This window comes from Pseudorca crassidens, unplaced genomic scaffold, assembly GCF_039906515.1.
Source record: "Pseudorca crassidens isolate mPseCra1 unplaced genomic scaffold, mPseCra1.hap1 Scaffold_46, whole genome shotgun sequence".
NCBI classification, from domain to species: Eukaryota; Metazoa; Chordata; class Mammalia; order Artiodactyla; family Delphinidae; genus Pseudorca; species Pseudorca crassidens.
Window position 1 is genome coordinate 200,835 of NW_027136299.1, and position 27,866 is coordinate 228,700.

The following is a 27,866-nucleotide window of genomic DNA, read 5'->3' on the forward strand; positions in this document are numbered from 1 at the left end:
AACAGAACAGGGTCTCAAATTTAGAAAACCAACTTATGCTTGCTTAAGGGTAAAGGTGAGTTGGGGTGCTGCATAAAACCAGAGATTGAAATGAGCACAGATAAAGTTCCTTAAGCCAAATATGGAATAGACAAGAGCTACCTCTTGCTCAATGAAATGGACTCAACACCGCATATTAAATGCCTAAGAATGTACCTGACTAGTAAGTATATTAAAACCTATGGATTGCTATGTCTCCGAAAGAGAATCAAGCATGTGTACAGGGGCATAAATGCAGCAGTGATAGGATTGGAGAGGTTCGGTGAGCAAATGAAGACCCTTTGAAGTCATATTGCATGGTACCCATTCCACGGGTTTCAACTACCCAGGTTTAAGGTATTCTTCCTTCAGCTAAAACATGCATGTGGAACCTAGAGTATGATCAACCATGTGATCGGGAGACGTGTTCAAATATGTCTCAGTTTTCGTACCCTGGTACTCGGGTGCAACATTCCAGACGCTTTACTAACACCCTCCCGACTTGGAGAGTCAGTCCCTTTAACCTCCTGTTTGGCCCAGTTTGCAATTTCTGCGGAAGATGAACAGGAATAGCGAGAACCAATGAGAGACTAGCTGGAGGTGTCTGGACGGGCAAATTTAACTCTCATTTCCCACCAGGAAGAGGAATTAACCAAAGGCTCAGCGTGCCGTGCCGGAACCAGATTAGGGCCTGAAGCCATCCTGTGGTGTTGCGGCCAGCTCAAAAGAAAGCGAGTTGAAGAAAGGAGCTCAGGGGCACTGTAATTCACAAACCTGCAGAGTTATAAATGACAGCTATCGTCCAAAAATATACTGAAGTAAGGCTGCCAAGAGGACTTGAAAGCGGGGCAGAATTGCAGGAAACCGATTTCAGGAGGTAGACTGGAATTGCATTGAAAGCATAGGAAAAGAGGCAGAACGTCCACAATGATGCACTTGGCCAAAAAGGGCGTACGCGTTTTTTCCTGAATATATTCAGGAAAAAACGCATACGCCCTTTTTGGCCAAGCAAGCAAACTTGCAAAGGAAATCTGCACTACAATGAAGTCTCACTTCCCCCCGGTCAAAAGGGCCATCTGAAAAAAGTGTAAAATCCAGAAAGGCAGGACAGGCCATGGAGAACTGGGAGCCTTGTTATGCTGATGGGCGGGATGTAAATTGCCAACAGACACTCGGGAGAAGTGTATGGTGTTTCCTGAAACATCTAAAAAACAAAGCAACAGAGCCTAGGGCACTTCCACTTATGGTCCTATAGCTTAGGGAAATTAAAATCAAAAAGACACAGCCACCCCAAAGTTTGGGACGCCTCTGTTTACAAGAACCTCGTTTACCGTACAAGTTCAATATCACAGAAAGTGAAAAATGGATAAAGAACTTGTGGTACTTACGTACAATGCAGTATCACTCAACAATGAAATCTATGTCATCAGGCCCGTAGCAGCATAATGAGTGGATTCAGGTACTATGATTCTAACTGAAATAAGTCACACAGAAAAAGAAACATCATAAGATATCACTAATACACGGAATGTAAACTTGGCTACACAGGAACTGAATTCCAAAACAGAACAGGGTCTCAAAATTAGAAAACCAACTTATGCTTGCTTAAGGGGAAAGGTGAGTTGGGGTGCTGCATAAAACCAGAGATTGAAATGAGCACAGATAAAGTTCCTTAAGCCAAATATGGAATAGCAAGAGCTACTCCTTGCTCAATGAAATGGACTCAACACCCCATATTAAACGCCTAAGAATGTACCTGACTAGTAAGTATCTTAAAACCTATGGATTGCTATGTCTCCAAAAGAGAATCAAGCATGTGTACAGGGGCATAAACGCAGCAGTGATAGGATTGGAGAGGTTCAGTGAGCAAATGAAGACCCTTTGAAGTCATATTGCATGGTACCCATTCCACGGGTCTCAACTCTCCAGGTTTAAGGTATTCTTCCTTCAGCTAAAACATGCATGTGGATCCCAGAGTATGATCATCCGTGTGAACGGGAGACACGTTCAAATATGTCTCAGTTTTCCTCCCCTGGTACTCGGGTGCAACATTCCAGACGCTTTACTAACACTCTCCCCACTTTGAGAGTCAGCACCTTTAAGCTCCTGTTTGGCCCAGTTTGAAATTTCTGCGGAAGATGAACAGGAATAGCGAGAACCAATGAGAGACTAGCTGGAGGTGTCTGGACGGGCAAATTTAACTCTCATTTCCCACCAGGAAGAGGAAATAACCAAAGGCTCAGCATGCCGTGCCGGAACCAGATTAGGGCCTGAAGCCATCCTGCGGTGTTGCGGCCAGCTCAAAAGAAAGCGAGTTGAAGAAAGGAGCTCAGGGGCACTGTAATTCACAAACCTGCAGAGTTATAAATGACAGCTATCGTCCAAAAATATACTGAAGTAAGGCTGCCAAGAGGACTTGAAAGCGGGGCAGAATTGCAGGAAACCGATTTCAGGAGGTAGACTGGAATTGCATTGAAAGCATAGGAAAAGAGGCAGAACGTCCACAATGATGCACTTGGCCAAAAAGGGCGTATGCGTTTTTTCCTGAATATATTCAGGAAAAAACGCATACGCCCTTTTTGGCCAACCAAGCAAGCTTGCAAAGGAAATCTGCACTACAATGAAGTCTCACTTCCCCCCGGTCAAAAGGGCCATCTGAAAAAAGTGTAAAATCCAGAAAGGCAGGACAGGCCATGGAGAACTGGGAGCCTTGTTATGCTGATGGGCGGGATGTAAATTGCCAACAGACACTCGGGAGAAGTGTATGGTGTTTCCTGAAACATCTAAAAAACAAAGCAACAGAGCCTAGGGCACTTCCACTTATGGTCCTATAGCTTAGGGAAATTAAAATCAAAAAGACACAGCCACCCCAAAGTTTGGGACGCCTCTGTTTACAAGAACCTCGTTTACAGTACAAGTTCAACATCGCAGAAAGTGAAAAATGGATAAAGAAGTTGTGGTATTTACTTACAAAGCAATATCACTCAGCAATGAAATCTATGTCATCAGGCCCTTAGCAGCACAATGAGTGGATTCAGGTATGATGATTCTAACTGAAATAAGTCACACAGAAAAAGAAACATCATAAGATATCAGTAATACACGGAATGTAAACTTGGCTACACAGGAACTGAATTACAGAACAGAACAGGGTCTCAAATTTAGAAAACCAACTTATGCTTTCTTAAGGGTAAAGGTGAGTTGGGGTGCTGCATAAAACCAGAGATTGAAATGAGCACAGATAAAGTTCCTTAAGCCAAATATGGAATAGACAAGAGCTACCTCTTGCTCAACGAAATGGACTCAACACCGCATATTAAATGCCTAAGAATGTACCTGACTAGTAAGTATCTTAAAACCTATGGATTGCTATGTCTCCGAAAGAGAATCAAGCATGTGTACAGGGGCATAAACGCAGCAGTGATAGGATTGGAGAGGTTCGGTGAGCAAATGAAGACCCTTTGAAGTCATATTGCATGGTACCCATTCCACGGGTTTCAACTACCCAGGTTTAAGGTATTCTTCCTTCAGCTAAAACATGCATGTGGAACCTAGAGTATGATCAACCATGTGATCGGGAGACGTGTTCAAATATGTCTCAGTTTTCGTACCCTGGTACTCGGGTGCAACATTCCAGATGCTTTACTAACACCCTCCCGACTTGGAGAGTCAGTCCCTTTAACCTCCTGTTTGGCCCAGTTTGCAATTTCTGCGGAAGATGAACAGGAATAGCGAGAACCAATGAGAGACTAGCTGGAGGTGTCTGGATGGGCAAATTTAACTCTCATATCCCACCAGGAAGAGGAATTAACCAAAGGCTCAGCGTGCCGTGCCGGAACCAGATTAGGGCCTGAAGCCATCCTGCGGTGTTGCGGCCAGCTCAAAAGAAAGCGAGTTGAAGAAAGGAGCTCAGGGGCACTGTAATTCACAAACCTGCAGAGTTATAAATGACAGCTATCGTCCAAAAATATACTGAAGTAAGGCTGCCAAGAGGACTTGAAAGCGGGGCAGAATTGCAGGAAACCGATTTCAGGAGGTAGACTGGAATTGCATTGAAAGCATAGGAAAAGAGGCAGAACGTCCACAATGATGCACTTGGCCAAAAAGGGCGTATGCGTTTTTTCCTGAATATATTCAGGAAAAAACGCATACGCCCTTTTTGGCCAACCAAGCAAGCTTGCAAAGGAAATCTGCACTACAATGAAGTCTCACTTCCCCCCGGTCAAAAGGGCCATCTGAAAAAAGTGTAAAATCCAGAAAGGCAGGACAGGCCATGGAGAACTGGGAGCCTTGTTATGCTGATGGGCGGGATGTAAATTGCCAACAGACACTCGGGAGAAGTGTATGGTGTTTCCTGAAACATCTAAAAAACAAAGCAACAGAGCCTAGGGCACTTCCACTTATGGTCCTATAGCTTAGGGAAATTAAAATCAAAAAGACACAGCCACCCCAAAGTTTGGGACGCCTCTGTTTACAAGAACCTCGTTTACCGTACAAGTTCAATATCACAGAAAGTGAAAAATGGATAAAGAACTTGTGGTACTTACGTACAATGCAGTATCACTCAACAATGAAATCTATGTCATCAGGCCCGTAGCAGCATAATGAGTGGATTCAGGTACTATGATTCTAACTGAAATAAGTCACACAGAAAAAGAAACATCATAAGATATCACTAATACACGGAATGTAAACTTGGCTACACAGGAACTGAATTCCAAAACAGAACAGGGTCTCAAAATTAGAAAACCAACTTATGCTTGCTTAAGGGGAAAGGTGAGTTGGGGTGCTGCATAAAACCAGAGATTGAAATGAGCACAGATAAAGTTCCTTAAGCCAAATATGGAATAGCAAGAGCTACTCCTTGCTCAATGAAATGGACTCAACACCCCATATTAAACGCCTAAGAATGTACCTGACTAGTAAGTATCTTAAAACCTATGGATTGCTATGTCTCCAAAAGAGAATCAAGCATGTGTACAGGGGCATAAACGCAGCAGTGATAGGATTGGAGAGGTTCAGTGAGCAAATGAAGACCCTTTGAAGTCATATTGCATGGTACCCATTCCACGGGTCTCAACTCTCCAGGTTTAAGGTATTCTTCCTTCAGCTAAAACATGCATGTGGATCCCAGAGTATGATCATCCGTGTGAACGGGAGACACGTTCAAATATGTCTCAGTTTTCCTCCCCTGGTACTCGGGTGCAACATTCCAGACGCTTTACTAACACTCTCCCCACTTTGAGAGTCAGCACCTTTAAGCTCCTGTTTGGCCCAGTTTGCAATTTCTGCGGAAGATGAACAGGAATAGCGAGAACCAATGAGAGACTAGCTGGAGGTGTCTGGACGGGCAAATTTAACTCTCATTTCCCACCAGGAAGAGGAAATAACCAAAGGCTCAGCATGCCGTGCCGGAACCAGATTAGGGCCTGAAGCCATCCTGCGGTGTTGCGGCCAGCTCAAAAGAAAGCGAGTTGAAGAAAGGAGCTCAGGGGCACTGTAATTCACAAACCTGCAGAGTTATAAATGACAGCTATCGTCCAAAAATATACTGAAGTAAGGCTGCCAAGAGGACTTGAAAGCGGGGCAGAATTGCAGGAAACCGATTTCAGGAGGTAGACTGGAATTGCATTGAAAGCATAGGAAAAGAGGCAGAACGTCCACAATGATGCACTTGGCCAAAAAGGGCGTATGCGTTTTTTCCTGAATATATTCAGGAAAAAACGCATACGCCCTTTTTGGCCAACCAAGCAAGCTTGCAAAGGAAATCTGCACTACAATGAAGTCTCACTTCCCCCCGGTCAAAAGGGCCATCTGAAAAAAGTGTAAAATCCAGAAAGGCAGGACAGGCCATGGAGAACTGGGAGCCTTGTTATGCTGATGGGCGGGATGTAAATTGCCAACAGACACTCGGGAGAAGTGTATGGTGTTTCCTGAAACATCTAAAAAACAAAGCAACAGAGCCTAGGGCACTTCCACTTATGGTCCTATAGCTTAGGGAAATTAAAATCAATAAGACACAGCCACCTCAAAGTTTGGGACGCCTCTGTTTACAAGAACCTCGTTTACAGTACAAGTTCAACATCGCAGAAAGTGAAAAATGGATAAAGAAGTTGTGGTATTTACTTACAAAGCAATATCACTCAGCAATGAAATCTATGTCATCAGGCCCTTAGCAGCACAATGAGTGGATTCAGGTATGATGATTCTAACTGAAATAAGTCACACAGAAAAAGAAACATCATAAGATATCAGTAATACACGGAATGTAAACTTGGCTACACAGGAACTGAATTACAGAACAGAACAGGGTCTCAAATTTAGAAAACCAACTTACGCTTGCTTAAGGGGAAAGGTGAGTTGGGGTGCTGCATAAAACCAGAGATTGAAATGAGCACAGATAAAGTTCCTTAAGCCAAATATGGAATAGACAAGAGCTACTCCTTGCTCAACGAAATGGACTCAACACCGCATATTAAATGCCTAAGAATGTACCTGACTAGTAAGTATCTTAAAACCTATGGATTGCTATGTCTCCGAAAGAGAATCAAGCATGTGTACAGGGGCATAAACGCAGCAGTGATAGGATTGGAGAGGTTCGGTGAGCAAATGAAGACCCTTTGAAGTCATATTGCATGGTACCCATTCCACGGGTTTCAACTACCCAGGTTTAAGGTATTCTTCCTTCAGCTAAAACATGCATGTGGAACCTAGAGTATGATCAACCATGTGATCGGGAGACGTGTTCAAATATGTCTCAGTTTTCGTACCCTGGTACTCGGGTGCAACATTCCAGACGCTTTACTAACACTCTCCGCACTTGGAGAGTCAGCACCTTTAAGCTCCTGTTTGGCCCAGTTTGCAATTTCTGCGGAAGATGAACAGAATTAGGGAGAACCAATGAGAGACTAGCTGGAGGTGTCTGGACGGGCAAATTTAACTCTCATTTCCCACCAGGAAGAGGAATTAACCAAAGGCTCAGCGTGCCGTGCCGGAACCAGATTAGGGCCTGAAGCCATCCTGCGGTGTTGCGGCCAGCTCAAAAGAAAGCGAGTTGAAGAAAGGAGCTCAGGGGCACTGTAATTCACAAACCTGCAGAGTTATAAATGACAGCTATCGTCCAAAAATATACTGAAGCAAGGCTGCCAAGAGGACTTGAAAGCGGGGCAGAATTGCAGGAAACCGATTTCAGGAGGTAGACTGGAATTGCATTGAAAGCATAGGAAAAGAGGCAGAACGTCCACAATGATGCACTTGGCCAAAAAGGGCGTATGCGTTTTTTCCTGAATATATTCAGGAAAAAACGCATACGCCCTTTTTGGCCAACCAAGCAAGCTTGCAAAGGAAATCTGCACTACAATGAAGTCTCACTTCCCCCCGGTCAAAAGGGCCATCTGAAAAAAGTGTAAAATCCAGAAAGGCAGGACAGGCCATGGAGAACTGGGAGCCTTGTTATGCTGATGGGCGGGATGTAAATTGCCAACAGACACTCGGGAGAAGTGTATGGTGTTTCCTGAAACATCTAAAAAACAAAGCAACAGAGCCTAGGGCACTTCCACTTATGGTCCTATAGCTTAGGGAAATTAAAATCAAAAAGACACAGCCACCCCAAAGTTTGGGACGCCTCTGTTTACAAGAACCTCGTTTACAGTACAAGTTCAACATCGCAGAAAGTGAAAAATGGATAAAGAAGTTGTGGTATTTACTTACAAAGCAATATCACTCAGCAATGAAATCTATGTCATCAGGCCCTTAGCAGCACAATGAGTGGATTCAGGTATGATGATTCTAACTGAAATAAGTCACACAGAAAAAGAAACATCATAAGATATCAGTAATACACGGAATGTAAACTTGGCTACACAGGAACTGAATTACAGAACAGAACAGGGTCTCAAATTTAGAAAACCAACTTATGCTTGCATAAGGGGAAAGGTGAGTTGGGGTGCTGCATAAAACCAGAGATTGAAATGAGCACAGATAAAGTTCCTTAAGCCAAATATGGAATAGACAAGAGCTACTCCTTGCTCAACGAAATGGACTCAACACCGCATATTAAACGCCTAAGAATGTACCTGACTAGTAAGTATCTTAAAACCTATGGATTGCTATGTCTCCGAAAGAGAATCAAGCATGTGTACAGGGGCATAAACGCAGCAGTGATAGGATTGGAGAGGTTCGGTGAGCAAATGAAGACCCTTTGAAGTCATATTGCATGGTACCCATTCCACGGGTTTCAACTACCCAGGTTTAAGGTATTCTTCCTTCAGCTAAAACATGCATGTGGAACCTAGAGTATGATCAACCATGTGATCGGGAGACGTGTTCAAATATGTCTCAGTTTTCGTACCCTGGTACTCGGGTGCAACATTCCAGACGCTTTACTAACACCCTTCCGACTTGGAGAGTCAGTCCCTTTAACCTCCTGTTTGGCCCAGTTTGCAATTTCTGCGGAAGATGAACAGGAATAGCGAGAACCAATGAGAGACTAGCTGGAGGTGTCTGGACGGGCAAATTTAACTCTCATTTCCCACCAGGAAGAGGAATTAACCAAAGGCTCAGCGTGCCGTGCCGGAACCAGATTAGGGCCTGAAGCCATCCTGCGGTGTTGCGGCCAGCTCAAAAGAAAGCGAGTTGAAGAAAGGAGCTCAGGGGCACTGTAATTCACAAACCTGCAGAGTTATAAATGACAGCTATCGTCCAAAAATATACTGAAGTAAGGCTGCCAAGAGGACTTGAAAGCGGGGCAGAATTGCAGGAAACCGATTTCAGGAGGTAGACTGGAATTGCATTGAAAGCATAGGAAAAGAGGCAGAACGTCCACAATGATGCACTTGGCCAAAAAGGGCGTATGCGTTTTTTCCTGAATATATTCAGGAAAAAACGCATACGCCCTTTTTGGCCAACCAAGCAAACTTGCAAAGGAAATCTGCACTACAATGAAGTCTCACTTCCCCCCGGTCAAAAGGGCCATCTGAAAAAAGTGTAAAATCCAGAAAGGCAGGACAGGCCATGGAGAACTGGGAGCCTTGTTATGCTGATGGGCGGGATGTAAATTGCCAACAGACACTCGGGAGAAGTGTATGGTGTTTCCTGAAACATCTAAAAAACAAAGCAACAGAGCCTAGGGCACTTCCACTTATGGTCCTATAGCTTAGGGAAATTAAAATCAAAAAGACACAGCCACCCCAAAGTTTGGGACGCCTCTGTTTACAAGAACCTCGTTTACAGTACAAGTTCAACATCGCAGAAAGTGAAAAATGGATAAAGAAGTTGTGGTATTTACTTACAAAGCAATATCACTCAGCAATGAAATCTATGTCATCAGGCCCTTAGCAGCACAATGAGTGGATTCAGGTATGATGATTCTAACTGAAATAAGTCACACAGAAAAAGAAACATCATAAGATATCAGTAATACACGGAATGTAAACTTGGCTACACAGGAACTGAATTACAGAACAGAACAGGGTCTCAAATTTAGAAAACCAACTTATGCTTTCTTAAGGGGAAAGGTGAGTTGGGGTGCTGCATAAAACCAGAGATTGAAATGAGCACAGATAAAGTTCCTTAAGCCAAATATGGAATAGACAAGAGCTACCTCTTGCTCAACGAAATGGACTCAACACCGCATATTAAATGCCTAAGAATGTACCTGACTAGTAAGTATCTTAAAACCTATGGATTGCTATGTCTCCGAAAGAGAATCAAGCATGTGTACAGGGGCATAAACGCAGCAGTGATAGGATTGGAGAGGTTCGGTGAGCAAATGAAGACCCTTTGAAGTCATATTGCATGGTACCCATTCCACGGGTTTCAACTACCCAGGTTTAAGGTATTCTTCCTTCAGCTAAAACATGCATGTGGAACCTAGAGTATGATCAACCATGTGATCGGGAGACGTGTTCAAATATGTCTCAGTTTTCGTACCCTGGTACTCGGGTGCAACATTCCAGACGCTTTACTAACACCCTCCCGACTTGGAGAGTCAGTCCCTTTAACCTCCTGTTTGGCCCAGTTTGCAAATTCTGCGGAAGATGAACAGGAATAGCGAGAACCAATGAGAGACTAGCTGGAGGTGTCTGGACGGGCAAATTTAACTCTCATTTCCCACCAGGAAGAGGAATTAACCAAAGGCTCAGCGTGCCGTGCCGGAACCAGATTAGGGCCTGAAGCCATCCTGCGGTGTTGCGGCCAGCTCAAAAGAAAGCGAGTTGAAGAAAGGAGCTCAGGGGCACTGTAATTCACAAACCTGCAGAGTTATAAATGACAGCTATCGTCCAAAAATATACTGAAGCAAGGCTGCCAAGAGGACTTGAAAGCGGGGCAGAATTGCAGGAAACCGATTTCAGGAGGTAGACTGGAATTGCATTGAAAGCATAGGAAAAGAGGCAGAACGTCCACAATGATGCACTTGGCCAAAAAGGGCGTATGCGTTTTTTCCTGAATATATTCAGGAAAAAACGCATACGCCCTTTTTGGCCAACCAAGCAAGCTTGCAAAGGAAATCTGCACTACAATGAAGTCTCACTTCCCCCCGGTCAAAAGGGCCATCTGAAAAAAGTGTAAAATCCAGAAAGGCAGGACAGGCCATGGAGAACTGGGAGCCTTGTTATGCTGATGGGCGGGATGTAAATTGCCAACAGACACTCGGGAGAAGTGTATGGTGTTTCCTGAAACATCTTAAAAACAAAGCAACAGAGCCTAGGGCACTTCCACTTATGGTCCTATAGCTTAGGGAAATTAAAATCAAAAAGACACAGCCACCTCAAAGTTTGGGACGCCTCTGTTTACAAGAACCTCGTTTACAGTACAAGTTCAACATCGCAGAAAGTGAAAAATGGATAAAGAAGTTGTGGTATTTACTTACAAAGCAATATCACTCAGCAATGAAATCTATGTCATCAGGCCCTTAGCAGCACAATGAGTGGATTCAGGTATGATGATTCTAACTGAAATAAGTCACACAGAAAAAGAAACATCATAAGATATCAGTAATACACGGAATGTAAACTTGGCTACACAGGAACTGAATTACAGAACAGAACAGGGTCTCAAATTTAGAAAACCAACTTATGCTTGCTTAAGGGGAAAGGTGAGTTGGGGTGCTGCATAAAACCAGAGATTGAAATGAGCACAGATAAAGTTCCTTAAGCCAAATATGGAATAGACAAGAGCTACTCCTTGCTCAACGAAATGGACTCAACACCGCATATTAAATGCCTAAGAATGTACCTGACTAGTAAGTATCTTAAAACCTATGGATTGCTATGTCTCCGAAAGAGAATCAAGCATGTGTACAGGGGCATAAACGCAGCAGTGATAGGATTGGTGAGGTTCGGTGAGCAAATGAAGACCCTTTGAAGTCATATTGCATGGTACCCATTCCACGGGTTTCAACTACCCAGGTTTAAGGTATTCTTCCTTCAGCTAAAACATGCATGTGGAACCTAGAGTATGATCAACCATGTGATCGGGAGACGTGTTCAAATATGTCTCAGTTTTCGTACCCTGGTACTCGGGTGCAACATTCCAGACGCTTTACTAACACCCTCCCGACTTGGAGAGTCAGTCCCTTTAACCTCCTGTTTGGCCCAGTTTGCAATTTCTGCGGAAGATGAACAGGAATAGCGAGAACCAATGAGAGACTAGCTGGAGGTGTCTGGACGGGCAAATTTAACTCTCATTTCCCACCAGGAAGAGGAATTAACCAAAGGCTCAGCGTGCCGTGCCGGAACCAGATTAGGGCCTGAAGCCATCCTGCGGTGTTGCGGCCAGCTCAAAAGAAAGCGAGTTGAAGAAAGGAGCTCAGGGGCACTGTAATTCACAAACCTGCAGAGTTATCAATGACAGCTATCGTCCAAAAATATACTGAAGCAAGGCTGCCAAGAGGACTTGAAAGCGGGGCAGAATTGCAGGAAACCGATTTCAGGAGGCAGACTGGAATTGCATTGAAAGCATAGGAAAAGAGGCAGAACGTCCACAATGATGCACTTGGCCAAAAAGGGCGTATGCGTTTTTTCCTGAATATATTCAGGAAAAAACGCATACGCCCTTTTTGGCCAACCAAGCAAGCTTGCAAAGGAAATCTGCACTACAATGAAGTCTCACTTCCCCCCGGTCAAAAGGGCCATCTGAAAAAAGTGTAAAATCCAGAAAGGCAGGACAGGCCATGGAGAACTGGGAGCCTTGTTATGCTGATGGGCGGGATGTAAATTGCCAACAGACACTCGGGAGAAGTGTATGGTGTTTCCTGAAACATCTAAAAAACAAAGCAACAGAGCCTAGGGCACTTCCACTTATGGTCCTATAGCTTAGGGAAATTAAAATCAAAAAGACACAGCCACCTCAAAGTTTGGGACGCCTCTGTTTACAAGAACCTCGTGTACAGTACAAGTTCAACATCGCAGAAAGTGAAAAATGGATAAAGAAGTTGTGGTATTTACTTACAAAGCAATATCACTCAGCAATGAAATCTATGTCATCAGGCCCTTAGCAGCACAATGAGTGGATTCAGGTATGATGATTCTAACTGAAATAAGTCACACAGAAAAAGAAACATCATAAGATATCAGTAATACACGGAATGTAAACTTGGCTACACAGGAACTGAATTACAGAACAGAACAGGGTCTCAAATTTAGAAAACCAACTTATGCTTGCTTAAGGGTAAAGGTGAGTTGGGGTGCTGCATAAAACCAGAGATTGAAATGAGCACAGATAAAGTTCCTTAAGCCAAATATGGAATAGACAAGAGCTACTCCTTGCTCAACGAAATGGACTCAACACCGCATATTAAATGCCTAAGAATGTACCTGACTAGTAAGTATCTTAAAACCTATAGATTGCTATGTCTCCGAAAGAGAATCAAGCATGTGTACAGGGGCATAAACGCAGCAGTGATAGGATTGGAGAGGTTCGGTGAGCAAATGAAGACCCTTTGAAGTCATATTGCATGGTACCCATTCCACGGGTTTCAACTACCCAGGTTTAAGGTATTCTTCCTTCAGCTAAAACATGCATGTGGAACCTAGAGTATGATCAACCATGTGATCGGGAGACGTGTTCAAATATGTCTCAGTTTTCGTACCCTGGTACTCGGGTGCAACATTCCAGACGCTTTACTAACACCCTCCCGACTTGGAGAGTCAGTCCCTTTAACCTCCTGTTTGGCCCAGTTTGCAATTTCTGCGGAAGATGAACAGGAATAGCGAGAACCAATGAGAGACTAGCTGGAGGTGTCTGGACGGGCAAATTTAACTCTCATTTCCCACGAGGTAGAGGAATTAACCAAAGGCTCAGCGTGCCGTGCCGGAACCAGATTAGGGCCTGAAGCCATCCTGCGGTGTTGCGGCCAGCTCAAAAGAAAGCGAGTTGAAGAAAGGAGCTCAGGGGCACTGTAATTCACAAACCTGCAGAGTTATAAATGACAGCTATCGTCCAAAAATATACTGAAGTAAGGCTGCCAAGAGGACTTGAAAGCGGGGCAGAATTGCAGGAAACCGATTTCAGGAGGCAGACTGGAATTGCATTGAAAGCATAGGAAAAGAGGCAGAACGTCCAAAATGATGCACTTGGCCAAAAAGGGCATATGCGTTTTTTCCTGAATATATTCAGGAAAAAACGCATACGCCCTTTTTGGCCAACCAAGCAAGCTTGCAAAGGAAATCTGCACTACAATGAAGTCTCACTTCCCCCCGGTCAAAAGGGCCATCTGAAAAAAGTGTAAAATCCAGAAAGGCAGGACAGGCCATGGAGAACTGGGAGCCTTGTTATGCTGATGGGCGGGATGTAAATTGCCAACAGACACTCGGGAGAAGTGTATGGTGTTTCCTGAAACATCTAAAAAACAAAGCAACAGAGCCTAGGGCACTTCCACTTATGGTCCTATAGCTTAGGGAAATTAAAATCAAAAAGACACAGCCACCTCAAAGTTTGGGACGCCTCTGTTTACAAGAACCTCGTTTACAGTACAAGTTCAACATCGCAGAAAGTGAAAAATGGATAAAGAAGTTGTGGTATTTACTTACAAAGCAATATCACTCAGCAATGAAATCTATGTCATCAGGCCCTTAGCAGCACAATGAGTGGATTCAGGTATGATGATTCTAACTGAAATAAGTCACACAGAAAAAGAAACATCATAAGATATCAGTAATACACGGAATGTAAACTTGGCTACACAGGAACTGAATTACAGAACAGAACAGGGTCTCAAATTTAGAAAACCAACTTATGCTTGCTTAAGGGTAAAGGTGAGTTGGGGTGCTGCATAAAACCAGAGATTGAAATGAGCACAGATAAAGTTCCTTAAGCCAAATATGGAATAGACAAGAGCTACTCCTTGCTCAACGAAATGGACTCAACAGCGCATATTAAATGCCTAAGAATGTACCTGACTAGTAAGGATCTTAAAACCTATGGATTGCTATGTCTCCGAAAGAGAATCAAGCATGTGTACAGGGGCATAAACGCAGCAGTGATAGGATTGGAGAGGTTCGGTGAGCAAATGAAGACCCTTTGAAGTCATATTGCATGGTACCCATTCCACGGGTTTCAACTACCCAGGTTTAAGGTATTCTTCCTTCAGCTAAAACATGCATGTGGAACCTAGAGTATGATCAACCATGTGATCGGGAGACGTGTTCAAATATGTCTCAGTTTTCGTACCCTGGTACTCGGGTGCAACATTCCAGACGCTTTACTAACACCCTCCCGACTTGGAGAGTCAGTCCCTTTAACCTCCTGTTTGGCCCAGTTTGCAATTTCTGCGGAAGATGAACAGGAATAGCGAGAACCAATGAGAGACTAGCTGGAGGTGTCTGGACGGGCAAATTTAACTCTCATTTCCCACCAGGAAGAGGAATTAACCAAAGGCTCAGCGTGCCGTGCCGGAACCAGATTAGGGCCTGAAGCCATCCTGCGGTGTTGCGGCCAGCTCAAAAGAAAGCGAGTTGAAGAAAGGAGCTCAGGGGCACTGTAATTCACAAACCTGCAGAGTTATAAATGACAGCTATCGTCCAAAAATATACTGAAGTAAGGCTGCCAAGAGGACTTGAAAGCGGGGCAGAATTGCAGGAAACCGATTTCAGGAGGTAGACTGGAATTGCATTGAAAGCATAGGAAAAGAGGCAGAACGTCCACAATGATGCACTTGGCCAAAAAGGGCGTATGCGTTTTTTCCTGAATATATTCAGGAAAAAACGCATACGCCCTTTTTGGCCAACCAAGCAAGCTTGCAAAGGAAATCTGCACTACAATGAAGTCTCACTTCCCCCCGGTCAAAAGGGCCATCTGAAAAAAGTGTAAAATCCAGAAAGGCAGGACAGGCCATGGAGAACTGGGAGCCTTGTTATGCTGATGGGCGGGATGTAAATTGCCAACAGACACTCGGGAGAAGTGTATGGTGTTTCCTGAAGCATCTAAAAAACAAAGCAACAGAGCCTAGGGCACTTCCACTTATGGTCCTATAGCTTAGGGAAATTAAAATCAAAAAGACACAGCCACCCCAAAGTTTGGGACGCCTCTGTTTACAAGAACCTCGTGTACAGTACAAGTTCAACATCGCAGAAAGTGAAAAATGGATAAAGAAGTTGTGGTATTTACTTACAAAGCAATATCACTCAGCAATGAAATCTATGTCATCAGGCCCTTAGCAGCACAATGAGTGGATTCAGGTATGATGATTCTAACTGAAATAAGTCACACAGAAAAAGAAACATCATAAGATATCAGTAATACACGGAATGTAAACTTGGCTACACAGGAACTGAATTACAGAACAGAACAGGGTCTCAAATTTAGAAAACCAACTTATGCTTGCTTAAGGGTAAAGGTGAGTTGGGGTGCTGCATAAAACCAGAGATTGAAATGAGCACAGATAAAGTTCCTTAAGCCAAATATGGAATAGACAAGAGCTACTCCTTGCTCAACGAAATGGACTCAACACCGCATATTAAATGCCTAAGAATGTACCTGACTAGTAAGTATCTTAAAACCTATGGATTGCTATGTCTCCGAAAGAGAATCAAGCATGTGTACAGAGGCATAAACGCAGCAGTGATAGGATTGGAGAGGTTCGGTGAGCAAATGAAGACCCTTTGAAGTCATATTGCATGGTACCCATTCCACGGGTTTCAACTACCCAGGTTTAAGGTATTCTTCCTTCAGCTAAAACATGCATGTGGAACCTAGAGTATGATCAACCATGTGATCGGGAGACGTGTTCAAATATGTCTCAGTTTTCGTACCCTGGTACTCGGGTGCAACATTCCAGACGCTTTACTAACACCCTCCCGACTTGGAGAGTCAGTCCCTTTAACCTCCTGTTTGGCCCAGTTTGCAATTTCTGCGGAAGATGAACAGGAATAGCGAGAACCAACGAGAGACTAGCTGGAGGTGCCTGGACGGGCAAATTTAACTCTCATTTCCCACCAGGAAGAGGAATTAACCAAAGGCTCAGCGTGCCGTGCCGGAACCAGATTAGGGCCTGAAGCCATCCTGCGGTGTTGCGGCCAGCTCAAAAGAAAGCGAGTTGAAGAAAGGAGCTCAGGGGCACTGTAATTCACAAACCTGCAGAGTTATAAATGACAGCTATCGTCCAAAAATATACTGAAGTAAGGCTGCCAAGAGGACTTGAAAGCGGGGCAGAATTGCAGGAAACCGATTTCAGGAGGTAGACTGGAATTGCATTGAAAGCATAGGAAAAGAGGCAGAACGTCCACAATGATGCACTTGGCCAAAAAGGACGTATGCGTTTTTTCCTGAATATATTCAGGAAAAAACGCATACGCCCTTTTTGGCCAACCAAGCAAGCTTGCAAAGGAAATCTGCACTACAATGAAGTCTCACTTCCCCCCGGTCAAAAGGGCCATCTGAAAAAAGTGTAAAATCCAGAAAGACAGGACAGGCCATGGAGAACTGGGAGCCTTGTTATGCTGATGGGCGGGATGTAAATTGCCAACAGACACTCGGGAGAAGTGTATGGTGTTTCCTGAAACATCTAAAAAACAAAGCAACAGAGCCTAGGGCACTTCCACTTATGGTCCTATAGCTTAGGGAAATTAAAATCAAAAAGACACAGCCACCCCAAAGTTTTGGAACGCCTCTGTTTACAAGAACCTCGTTTACAGTACAAGTTAAACATCGCAGAAAGTGAAAAATGGATAAAGAAGTTGTGGTATTTACTTACAAAGCAATATCACTCAGCAATGAAATCTATGTCATCAGGCCCTTAGCAGCACAATGAGTGGATTCAGGTATGATGATTCTAACTGAAATAAGTCACACAGAAAAAGAAACATCATAAGATATCAGTAATACACGGAATGTAAACTTGGCTACACAGGAACTGAATTACAGAACAGAACAGGGTCTCAAATTTAGAAAACCAACTTATGCTTGCTTAAGGGTAAAGGTGAGTTGGGGTGCTGCATAAAACCAGAGATTGAAATGAGCACAGATAAAGTTCCTTAAGCCAAATATGGAATAGACAAGAGCTACCTCTTGCTCAACGAAATGGACTCAACACCGCATATTAAATGCCTAAGAATGTACCTGACTAGTAAGTATCTTAAAACCTATGGATTGCTATGTCTCCGAAAGAGAATCAAGCATGTGTACAGGGGCATAAACGCAGCAGTGATAGGATTGGAGAGGTTCGGTGAGCAAATGAAGACCCTTTGAAGTCATATTGCATGGTACCCATTCCACGGGTTTCAACTACCCAGGTTTAAGGTATTCTTCCTTCAGCTAAAACATGCATGTGGAACCTAGAGTATGATCAACCATGTGATCGGGAGACGTGTTCAAATATGTCTCAGTTTTCGTACCCTGGTACTCGGGTGCAACATTCCAGATGCTTTACTAACACCCTCCCGACTTGGAGAGTCAGTCCCTTTAACCTCCTGTTTGGCCCAGTTTGCAATTTCTGCGGAAGATGAACAGGAATAGCGAGAACCAATGAGAGACTAGCTGGAGGTGTCTGGACGGGCAAATTTAACTCTCATTTCCCACCAGGAAGAGGAATTAACCAAAGGCTCAGCGTGCCGTGCCGGAACCAGATTAGGGCCTGAAGCCATCCTGCGGTGTTGCGGCCAGCTCAAAAGAAAGCGAGTTGAAGAAAGGAGCTCAGGGGCACTGTAATTCACAAACCTGCAGAGTTATAAATGACAGCTATCGTCCAAAAATATACTGAAGTAAGGCTGCCAAAGGACTTGAAAGCGGGGCAGAATTGCAGGAAACCGATTTCAGGAGGTAGACTGGAATTGCATTGAAAGCATAGGAAAAGAGGCAGAACGTCCACAATGATGCACTTGGCCAAAAAGGGCGTATGCGTTTTTTCCTGAATATATTCAGGAAAAAACGCATACGCCCTTTTTGGCCAACCAAGCAAACTTGCAAAGGAAATCTGCACTACAATGAAGTCTCACTTCCCCCCGGTCAAAAGGGCCATCTGAAAAAAGTGTAAAATCCAGAAAGACAGGACAGGCCATGGAGAACTGGGAGCCTTGTTATGCTGATGGGCGGGATGTAAATTGCCAACAGACACTCGGGAGAAGTGTATGGTGTTTCCTGAAGCATCTAAAAAACAAAGCAACAGAGCCTAGGGCACTTCCACTTATGGTCCTATAGCTTAGGGAAATTAAAATCAAAAAGACACAGCCACCTCAAAGTTTGGGACGCCTCTGTTTACAAGAACCTCGTTTACAGTACAAGTTCAACATCGCAGAAAGTGAAAAATGGATAAAGAAGTTGTGGTATTTACATACAAAGCAATATCACTCAGCAATGAAATCTATGTCATCAGGCCCTTAGCAGCACAATGAGTGGATTCAGGTATGATGATTCTAACTGAAATAAGTCACACAGAAAAAGAAACATCATAAGATATCAGTAATACACGGAATGTAAACTTGGCTACACAGGAACTGAATTACAGAACAGAACAGGGTCTCAAATTTAGAAAACCAACTTATGCTTGCTTAAGGGGAAAGGTGAGTTGGGGTGCTGCATAAAACCAGAGATTGAAATGAACACAGATAAAGTTCCTTAAGCCAAATATGGAATAGACAAGAGCTACTCCTTGCTCAACGAAATGGACTCAACACCGCATATTAAACGCCTAAGAATGTACCTGACTAGTAAGTATCTTAAAACCTATGGATTGCTATGTCTCCGAAAGAGAATCAAGCATGTGTACAGGGGCATAAACGCAGCAGTGATAGGATTGGAGAGGTTCGGTGAGCAAATGAAGACCCTTTGAAGTCATATTGCATGGTACCCATTCCACGGGTTTCAACTACCCAGGTTTAAGGTATTCTTCCTTCAGCTAAAACATGCATGTGGAACCTAGAGTATGATCAACCATGTGATCGGGAGACGTGTTCAAATATGTCTCAGTTTTCGTACCCTGGTACTCGGGTGCAACATTCCAGACGCTTTACTAACACCCTCCCGACTTGGAGAGTCAGTCCCTTTAACCTCCTGTTTGGCCCAGTTTGCAATTTCTGCGGAAGATGAACAGGAATAGCGAGAACCAATGAGAGACTAGCTGGAGGTGTCTGGACGGGCAAATTTAACTCTCATTTCCCACCAGGAAGAGGAATTAACCAAAGGCTCAGCGTGCCGTGCCGGAACCAGATTAGGGCCTGAAGCCATCCTGCGGTGTTGCGGCCAGCTCAAAAGAAAGCGAGTTGAAGAAAGGAGCTCAGGGGCACTGTAATTCACAAACCTGCAGAGTTATAAATGACAGCTATCGTCCAAAAATATACTGAAGTAAGGCTGCCAAGAGGACTTGAAAGCGGGGCAGAATTGCAGGAAACCGATTTCAGGAGGTAGACTGGAATTGCATTGAAAGCATAGGAAAAGAGGCAGAACGTCCACAATGATGCACTTGGCCAAAATGGGCGTATGCGTTTTTTCCTGAATATATTCAGGAAAAAACGCATACGCCCTTTTTGGCCAACCAAGCAAACTTGCAAAGGAAATCTGCACTACAATGAAGTCTCACTTCCCCCCGGTCAAAAGGGCCATCTGAAAAAAGTGTAAAATCCAGAAAGACAGGACAGGCCTTGGAGAACTGGGAGCCTTGTTATGCTGATGGGCGGGATGTAAATTGCCAACAGACACTCGGGAGAAGTGTATGGTGTTTCCTGAAACATCTAAAAAACAAAGCAACAGAGCCTAGGGCACTTCCACTTATGGTCCTATAGCTTAGGGAAATTAAAATCAAAAAGACACAGCCACCCCAAAGTTTGGGACGCCTCTGTTTACAAGAACCTCGTTTACAGTACAAGTTCAACATCGCAGAAAGTGAAAAATGGATAAAGAAGTTGTGGTATTTACTTACAAAGCAATATCACTCAGCAATGAAATCTATGTCATCAGGCCCTTAGCAGCACAATGAGTGGATTCAGGTATGATGATTCTAACTGAAACAAGTCACACAGAAAAAGAAACATCATAAGATATCAGTAATACACGGAATGTAAACTTGGCTACACAGGAACTGAATTACAGAACAGAACAGGGTCTCAAATTTAGAAAACCAACTTATGCTTGCTTAAGGGGAAAGGTGAGTTGGGGTGCTGCATAAAACCAGAGATTGAAATGAGCACAGATAAAGTTCCTTAAGCCAAATATGGAATAGACAAGAGCTACTCCTTGCTCAACGAAATGGACTCAACACCGCATATTAAACGCCTAAGAATGTACCTGACTAGTAAGTATCTTAAAACCTATGGATTGCTATGTCTCCGAAAGAGAATCAAGCATTTGTACAGGGGCATAAACGTAGCAGTGATAGGATTGGAGAGGTTTGGTGAGCAAATGAAGACCCTTTGAAGTCATATTGCATGGTACCCATTCCACGGGTTTCAACTACCCAGGTTTAAGGTATTCTTCCTTCAGCTAAAACATGCATGTGGAACCTAGAGTATGATCAACCATGTGATCGGGAGACGTGTTCAAATATGTCTCAGTTTTCGTACCCTGGTACTCGGGTGCAACATTCCAGACGCTTTACTAACACCCTCCCGACTTGGAGAGTCAGTCCCTTTAACCTCCTGTTTGGCCCAGTTTGCAATTTCTGCGGAAGATGAACAGGAACAGCGAGAACCAATGAGAGACTAGCTGGAGGTGTCTGGACGGGCAAATTTAACTCTCATTTCCCACCAGGAAGAGGAATTAACCAAAGGCTCAGCGTGCCGTGCCGGAACCAGATTAGGGCCTGAAGCCATCCTGCGGTGTTGCGGCCAGCTCAAAAGAAAGCGAGTTGAAGAAAGGAGCTCAGGGGCACTGTAATTCACAAACCTGCAGAGTTATAAATGACAGCTATCGTCCAAAAATATACTGAAGTAAGGCTGCCAAGAGGACTTGAAAGCGGGGCAGAATTGCAGGAAACCGATTTCAGGAGGTAGACTGGAATTGCATTGAAAGCATAGGAAAAGAGGCAGAACGTCCACAATGATGCACTTGGCCAAAAAGGGCGTATGCGTTTTTTCCTGAATATATTCAGGAAAAAACGCATACGCCCTTTTTGGCCAACCAAGCAAGCTTGCAAAGGAAATCTGCACTACAATGAAGTCTCACTTCCCCCCGGTCAAAAGGGCCATCTGAAAAAAGTGTAAAATCCAGAAAGGCAGGACAGGCCATGGAGAACTGGGAGCCTTGTTATGCTGATGGGCGGGATGTAAATTGCCAACAGACACTCGGGAGAAGTGTATGGTGTTTCCTGAAACATCTAAAAAACAAAGCAACAGAGCCTAGGGCACTTCCACTTATGGTCCTATAGCTTAGGGAAATTAAAATCAAAAAGACACAGCCACCCCAAAGTTTGGGACGCCTCTGTTTACAAGAACCTCGTTTACAGTACAAGTTCAACATCGCAGAAAGTGAAAAATGGATAAAGAAGTTGTGGTATTTACTTACAAAGCAATATCACTCAGCAATGAAATCTATGTCATCAGGCCCTTAGCAGCACAATGAGTGGATTCAGGTATGATGATTCTAACTGAAATAAGTCACACAGAAAAAGAAACATCATAAGATATCAGTAATACACGGAATGTAAACTTGGCTACACAGGAACTGAATTACAGAACAGAACAGGGTCTCAAATTTAGAAAACCAACTTATGCTTGCTTAAGGGTAAAGGTGAGTTGGGGTGCTGCATAAAACCAGAGATTGAAATGAGCACAGATAAAGTTCCTTAAGCCAAATATGGAATAGACAAGAGCTACTCCTTCCTCAACGAAATGGACTCAACACCGCATATTAAATGCCTAAGAATGTACCTGACTAGTAAGTATCTTAAAACCTATGGATTGCTATGTCTCCGAAAGAGAATCAAGCATGTGTACAGGGGCATAAACGCAGCAGTGATAGGATTGGAGAGGTTCGGTGAGCAAATGAAAACCCTTTGAAGTCATATTGCATGGTACCCATTCCACGGGTTTCAACTACCCAGGTTTAAGGTATTCTTCCTTCAGCTAAAACATGCATGTGGAACCTAGAGTATGATCAACCATGTGATCGGGAGACGTGTTCAAATATGTCTCAGTTTTCGTACCCTGGTACTCGGGTGCAACATTCCAGATGCTTTACTAACATCCTCCCGAGTTGGAGAGTCAGTCCCTTTAACCTCCTGTTTGGCCCAGTTTGCAATTTCTGCGGAAGATGAACAGGAATAGCGAGAACCAATGAGAGACTAGCTGGAGGTGTCTGGACGGGCAAATTTAACTCTCATTTCCCACCAGGAAGAGGAATTAACCAAAGGCTCAGCGTGCCGTGCCGGAACCAGATTAGGGCCTGAAGCCATCCTGCGGTGTTGCGGCCAGCTCAAAAGAAAGCGAGTTGAAGAAAGGAGCTCAGGGGCACTGTAATTCACAAACCTGCAGAGTTATAAATGACAGCTATCGTCCAAAAATATACTGAAGTAAGGCTGCCAAGAGGACTTGAAAGCGGGGCAGAATTGCAGGAAACCGATTTCAGGAGGTAGACTGGAATTGCATTGAAAGCATAGGAAAAGAGGCAGAACGTCCACAATGATGCACTTGGCCAAAAAGGGCGTATGCGTTTTTTCCTGAATATATTCAGGAAAAAACGCATACGCCCTTTTTGGCCAACCAAGCAAGCTTGCAAAGGAAATCTGCACTACAATGAAGTCTCACTTCCCCCCGGTCAAAAGGGCCATCTGAAAAAAGTGTAAAATCCAGAAAGGCAGGACAGGCCATGGAGAACTGGGAGCCTTGTTATGCTGATGGGCGGGATGTAAATTGCCAACAGACACTCGGGAGAAGTGTATGGTGTTTCCTGAAACATCTAAAAAACAAAGCAACAGAGCCTAGGGCACTTCCAATTATGGTCCTATAGCTTAGGGAAATTAAAATCAAAAAGACACAGCCACCCCAAAGTTTGGGACGCCTCTGTTTACAAGAACCTCGTTTACAGTACAAGTTCAACATCGCAGAAAGTGAAAAATGGATAAAGAAGTTGTGGTATTTACTTACAAAGCAATATCACTCAGCAATGAAATCTATGTCATCAGGCCCTTAGCAGCACAATGAGTGGATTCAGGTATGATGATTCTAACTGAAATAAGTCACACAGAAAAAGAAACATCATAAGATATCAGTAATACACAGAATGTAAACTTGGCTACACAGTAACTGAATTACAGAACAGAACAGGGTCTCAAATTTAGAAAACCAACTTATGCTTGCTTAAGGGTAAAGGTGAGTTGGGGTGCTGCATAAAACCAGAGATTGAAATGAGCACAGATAAAGTTCCTTAAGCCAAATATGGAATAGACAAGAGCTACTCCTTGCTCAACGAAATGGACTCAACACTGCATATTAAACGCCTAAGAATGTACCTGACTAGTAAGTATCTTAAAACCTATGGATTGCTATGTCTCCGAAAGAGAATCAAGGATGTGTACAGGGGCATAAACGCAGCAGTGATAGGATTGGAGAGGTTCGGTGAGCAAATGAAGACCCTTTGAAGTCATATTGCATGGTACCCATTCCACGGGTTTCAACTACCCAGGTTTAAGGTATTCTTCCTTCAGCTAAAACATGCATGTGGAACCTAGAGTATGATCAACCATGTGATCGGGAGATGTGTTCAAATATGTTTCACTTTCCGTACCCTGGTACTCGGGTGCAACATTCCAGACGCTTTACTAACACCCTCCCGACTTGGAGAGTCAGTCCCTTCAACCTCCTGTTTGGCCCAGTTTGCAATTTCTGCGGAAGATGAACAGGAATAGCGAGAACCAATGAGAGACTAGCTGGAGGTGTCTGGACGGGCAAATTTAACTCTCATTTCCCACGAGGAAGAGGAATTAACCAAAGGCTCAGCGTGCCGTGCCGGAACCAGATTAGGGCCTGAAGCCATCCTGCGGTGTTGCGGCCAGCTCAAAAGAAAGCGAGTTGAAGAAAGGAGCTCAGGGGCACTGTAATTCACAAACCTGCAGAGTTATAAATGACAGCTATCGTCCAAAAATATACTGAAGTAAGGCTGCCAAGAGGACTTGAAAGCGGGGCAGAATTGCAGGAAACCGATTTCAGGAGGTAGACTGGAATTGCATTGAAAGCATAGGAAAAGAGGCAGAACGTCCACAATGATGCACTTGGCCAAAAAGGGCGTATGCGTTTTTTCCTGAATATATTCAGAAAAAAACGCATACGCCCTTTTTGGCCAACCAAGCAAGCTTGCAAAGGAAATCTGCACTACAATGAAGTCTCACTTCCCCCCGGTCAAAAGGGCCATCTGAAAAAAGTGTAAAATCCAGAAAGGCAGGACAGGCCATGGAGAACTGGGAGCCTTGTTATGCTGATGGGCGGGATGTAAATTGCCAACAGACACTCGGGAGAAGTGTATGGTGTTTCCTGAAACATCTAAAAAACAAAGCAACAGAGCCTAGGGCACTTCCACTTATGGTCCTATAGCTTAGGGAAATTAAAATCAAAAAGACACAGCCACCCCAAAGTTTGGGACGCCTCTGTTTACAAGAACCTCGTTTACAGTACAAGTTCAACATTGCAGAAAGTGAAAAATGGATAAAGAAGTTGTGGTATTTACTTACAAAGCAATATCACTCAGCAATGAAATCTATGTCATCAGGCCCTGAGCAGCACAATGAGTGGATTCAGGTATGATGATTCTAACTGAAATAAGTCACACAGAAAAAGAAACATCATAAGATATCAGTAATACACGGAATGTAAACTTGGCTACACAGGAACTGAATTACAGAACAGAACAGGGTCTCAAATTTAGAAAACCAACTTATGCTTGCTTAAGGGTAAAGGTGAGTTGGGGTGCTGCATAAAACCAGAGATTGAAATGAGCACAGATAAAGTTCCTAAAGCCAAATATGGAATAGACAAGAGCTACTCCTTGCTCAACGAAATGGACTCAACACCGCATATTAAACGCCTAAGAATGTACCTGACTAGTAAGTATCTTAAAACCTATGGATTGCTATGTCTCCGAAAGAGAATCAAGCATGTGTACAGGGGCATAAACGCAGCAGTGATAGGATTGGAGAGGTTCGGTGAGCAAATGAAGACCCTCTGAAGTCATATTGCATGGTACCCATTCCACGGGTTTCAACTACCCAGGTTTAAGGTATTCTTCCTTCAGCTAAAACATGCATGTGGAACCTAGAGTATGATCAACCATGTGATCGGGAGACGTGTTCAAATATGTCTCAGTTTTCGTACCCTGGTACTCGGGTGCAACATTCCAGACGCTTTACTAACACCCTCCCGACTTGGAGAGTCAGTCCCTTTAACCTCCTGTTTGGCCCAGTTTGCAATTTCTGCGGAAGATGAACAGGAATAGCGAGAACCAATGAGAGACTAGCTGGAGGTGTCTGGACGGGCAAATTTAACTCTCATTTCCCACCAGGAAGAGGAATTAACCAAAGGCTCAGCGTGCCGTGTCGGAACCAGATTAGGGCCTGAAGCCATCCTGCGGTGTTGCGGCCAGCTCAAAAGAAAGCGAGTTGAAGAAAGGAGCTCAGGGGCACTGTAATTCACAAACCTGCAGAGTTATAAATGACAGCTATCGTCCAAAAATATACTGAAGTAAGGCTGCCAAGAGGACTTGAAAGCGGGGCAGAATTGCAGGAAAACGATTTCAGGAGGTAGACTGGAATTGCATTGAAAGCATAGGAAAAGAGGCAGAACGTCCACAATGATGCACTTGGCCAAAAAGGGCGTATGTGTTTTTTCCTGAATATATTCAGGAAAAAATGCATACGCACTTTTTGGCCAACCAAGCAAGCTTGCAAAGGAAATCTGCACTACAATGAAGTCTCACTTAACCTCGGTCAAAAGGGCCATCTGAGAAAAGTGTAAAATCCAGAAAGGCAGGACAGGCCATGGAGAACTGGGAGCCTTGTTATGCTGATGGGCGGGATGTAAATTGCCAACAGACACTCGGGAGAAGTGTATGGTGTTTCCTGAAACATCTAATAAACAAAGCAACAGAGCCTAGGGCACTTCCACTTATGGTCCTATAGCTTAGGGAAATTAAAATCAAAAAGACACAGCCACCCCAATGTTTGGGACGCCTCTGTTTACAAGAACCTCGTTTACAGTACAAGTTCAACATTGCAGAAAGTGAAAAATGGATAAAGAAGTTGTGGTATTTACTTACAAAGCAATATCACTCAGCAATGAAATCTATGTCATCAGGCCCTGAGCAGCACAATGAGTGGATTCAGGTATGATGATTCTAACTGAAATAAGTCACACAGAAAAAGAAACATCATAAGATATCAGTAATACACGGAATGTAAACTTGGCTACACAGGAACTGAATTACAGAACAGAACAGGGTCTCAAATTTAGAAAACCAACTTATGCTTGCTTAAGGGTAAAGGTGAGTTGGGGTGCTGCATAAAACCAGAGATTGAAATGAGCACAGATAAAGTTCCTAAAGCCAAATATGGAATAGACAAGAGCTACTCCTTGCTCAACGAAATGGACTCAACACCGCATATTAAACGCCTAAGAATGTACCTGACTAGTAAGTATCTTAAAACCTATGGATTGCTATGTCTCCGAAAGAGAATCAAGCATGTGTACAGGGTCATAAACGCAGCAGTGATAGGATTGGAGAGGTTCGGTGAGCAAATGAAGACCCTCTGAAGTCATATTGCATGGTACCCATTCCACGGGTTTCAACTACCCAGGTTTAAGGTATTCTTCCTTCAGCTAAAACATGCATGTGGAACCTAGAGTATGATCAACCATGTGATCGGGAGACGTGTTCAAATATGTCTCAGTTTTCGTACCCTGGTACTCGGGTGCAACATTCCAGACGCTTTACTAACACCCTCCCGACTTGGAGAGTCAGTCCCTTTAACCTCCTGTTTGGCCCAGTTTGCAATTTCTGCGGAAGATGAACAGGAATAGCGAGAACCAATGAGAGACTAGCTGGAGGTGTCTGGACGGGCAAATTTAACTCTCATTTCCCACCAGGAAGAGGAATTAACCAAAGGCTCAGCGTGCCGTGTCGGAACCAGATTAGGGCCTGAAGCCATCCTGCGGTGTTGCGGCCAGCTCAAAAGAAAGCGAGTTGAAGAAAGGAGCTCAGGGGCACTGTAATTCACAAACCTGCAGAGTTATAAATGACAGCTATCGTCCAAAAATATACTGAAGTAAGGCTGCCAAGAGGACTTGAAAGCGGGGCAGAATTGCAGGAAAACGATTTCAGGAGGTAGACTGGAATTGCATTGAAAGCATAGGAAAAGAGGCAGAACGTCCACAATGATGCACTTGGCCAAAAAGGGCGTATGTGTTTTTTCCTGAATATATTCAGGAAAAAATGCA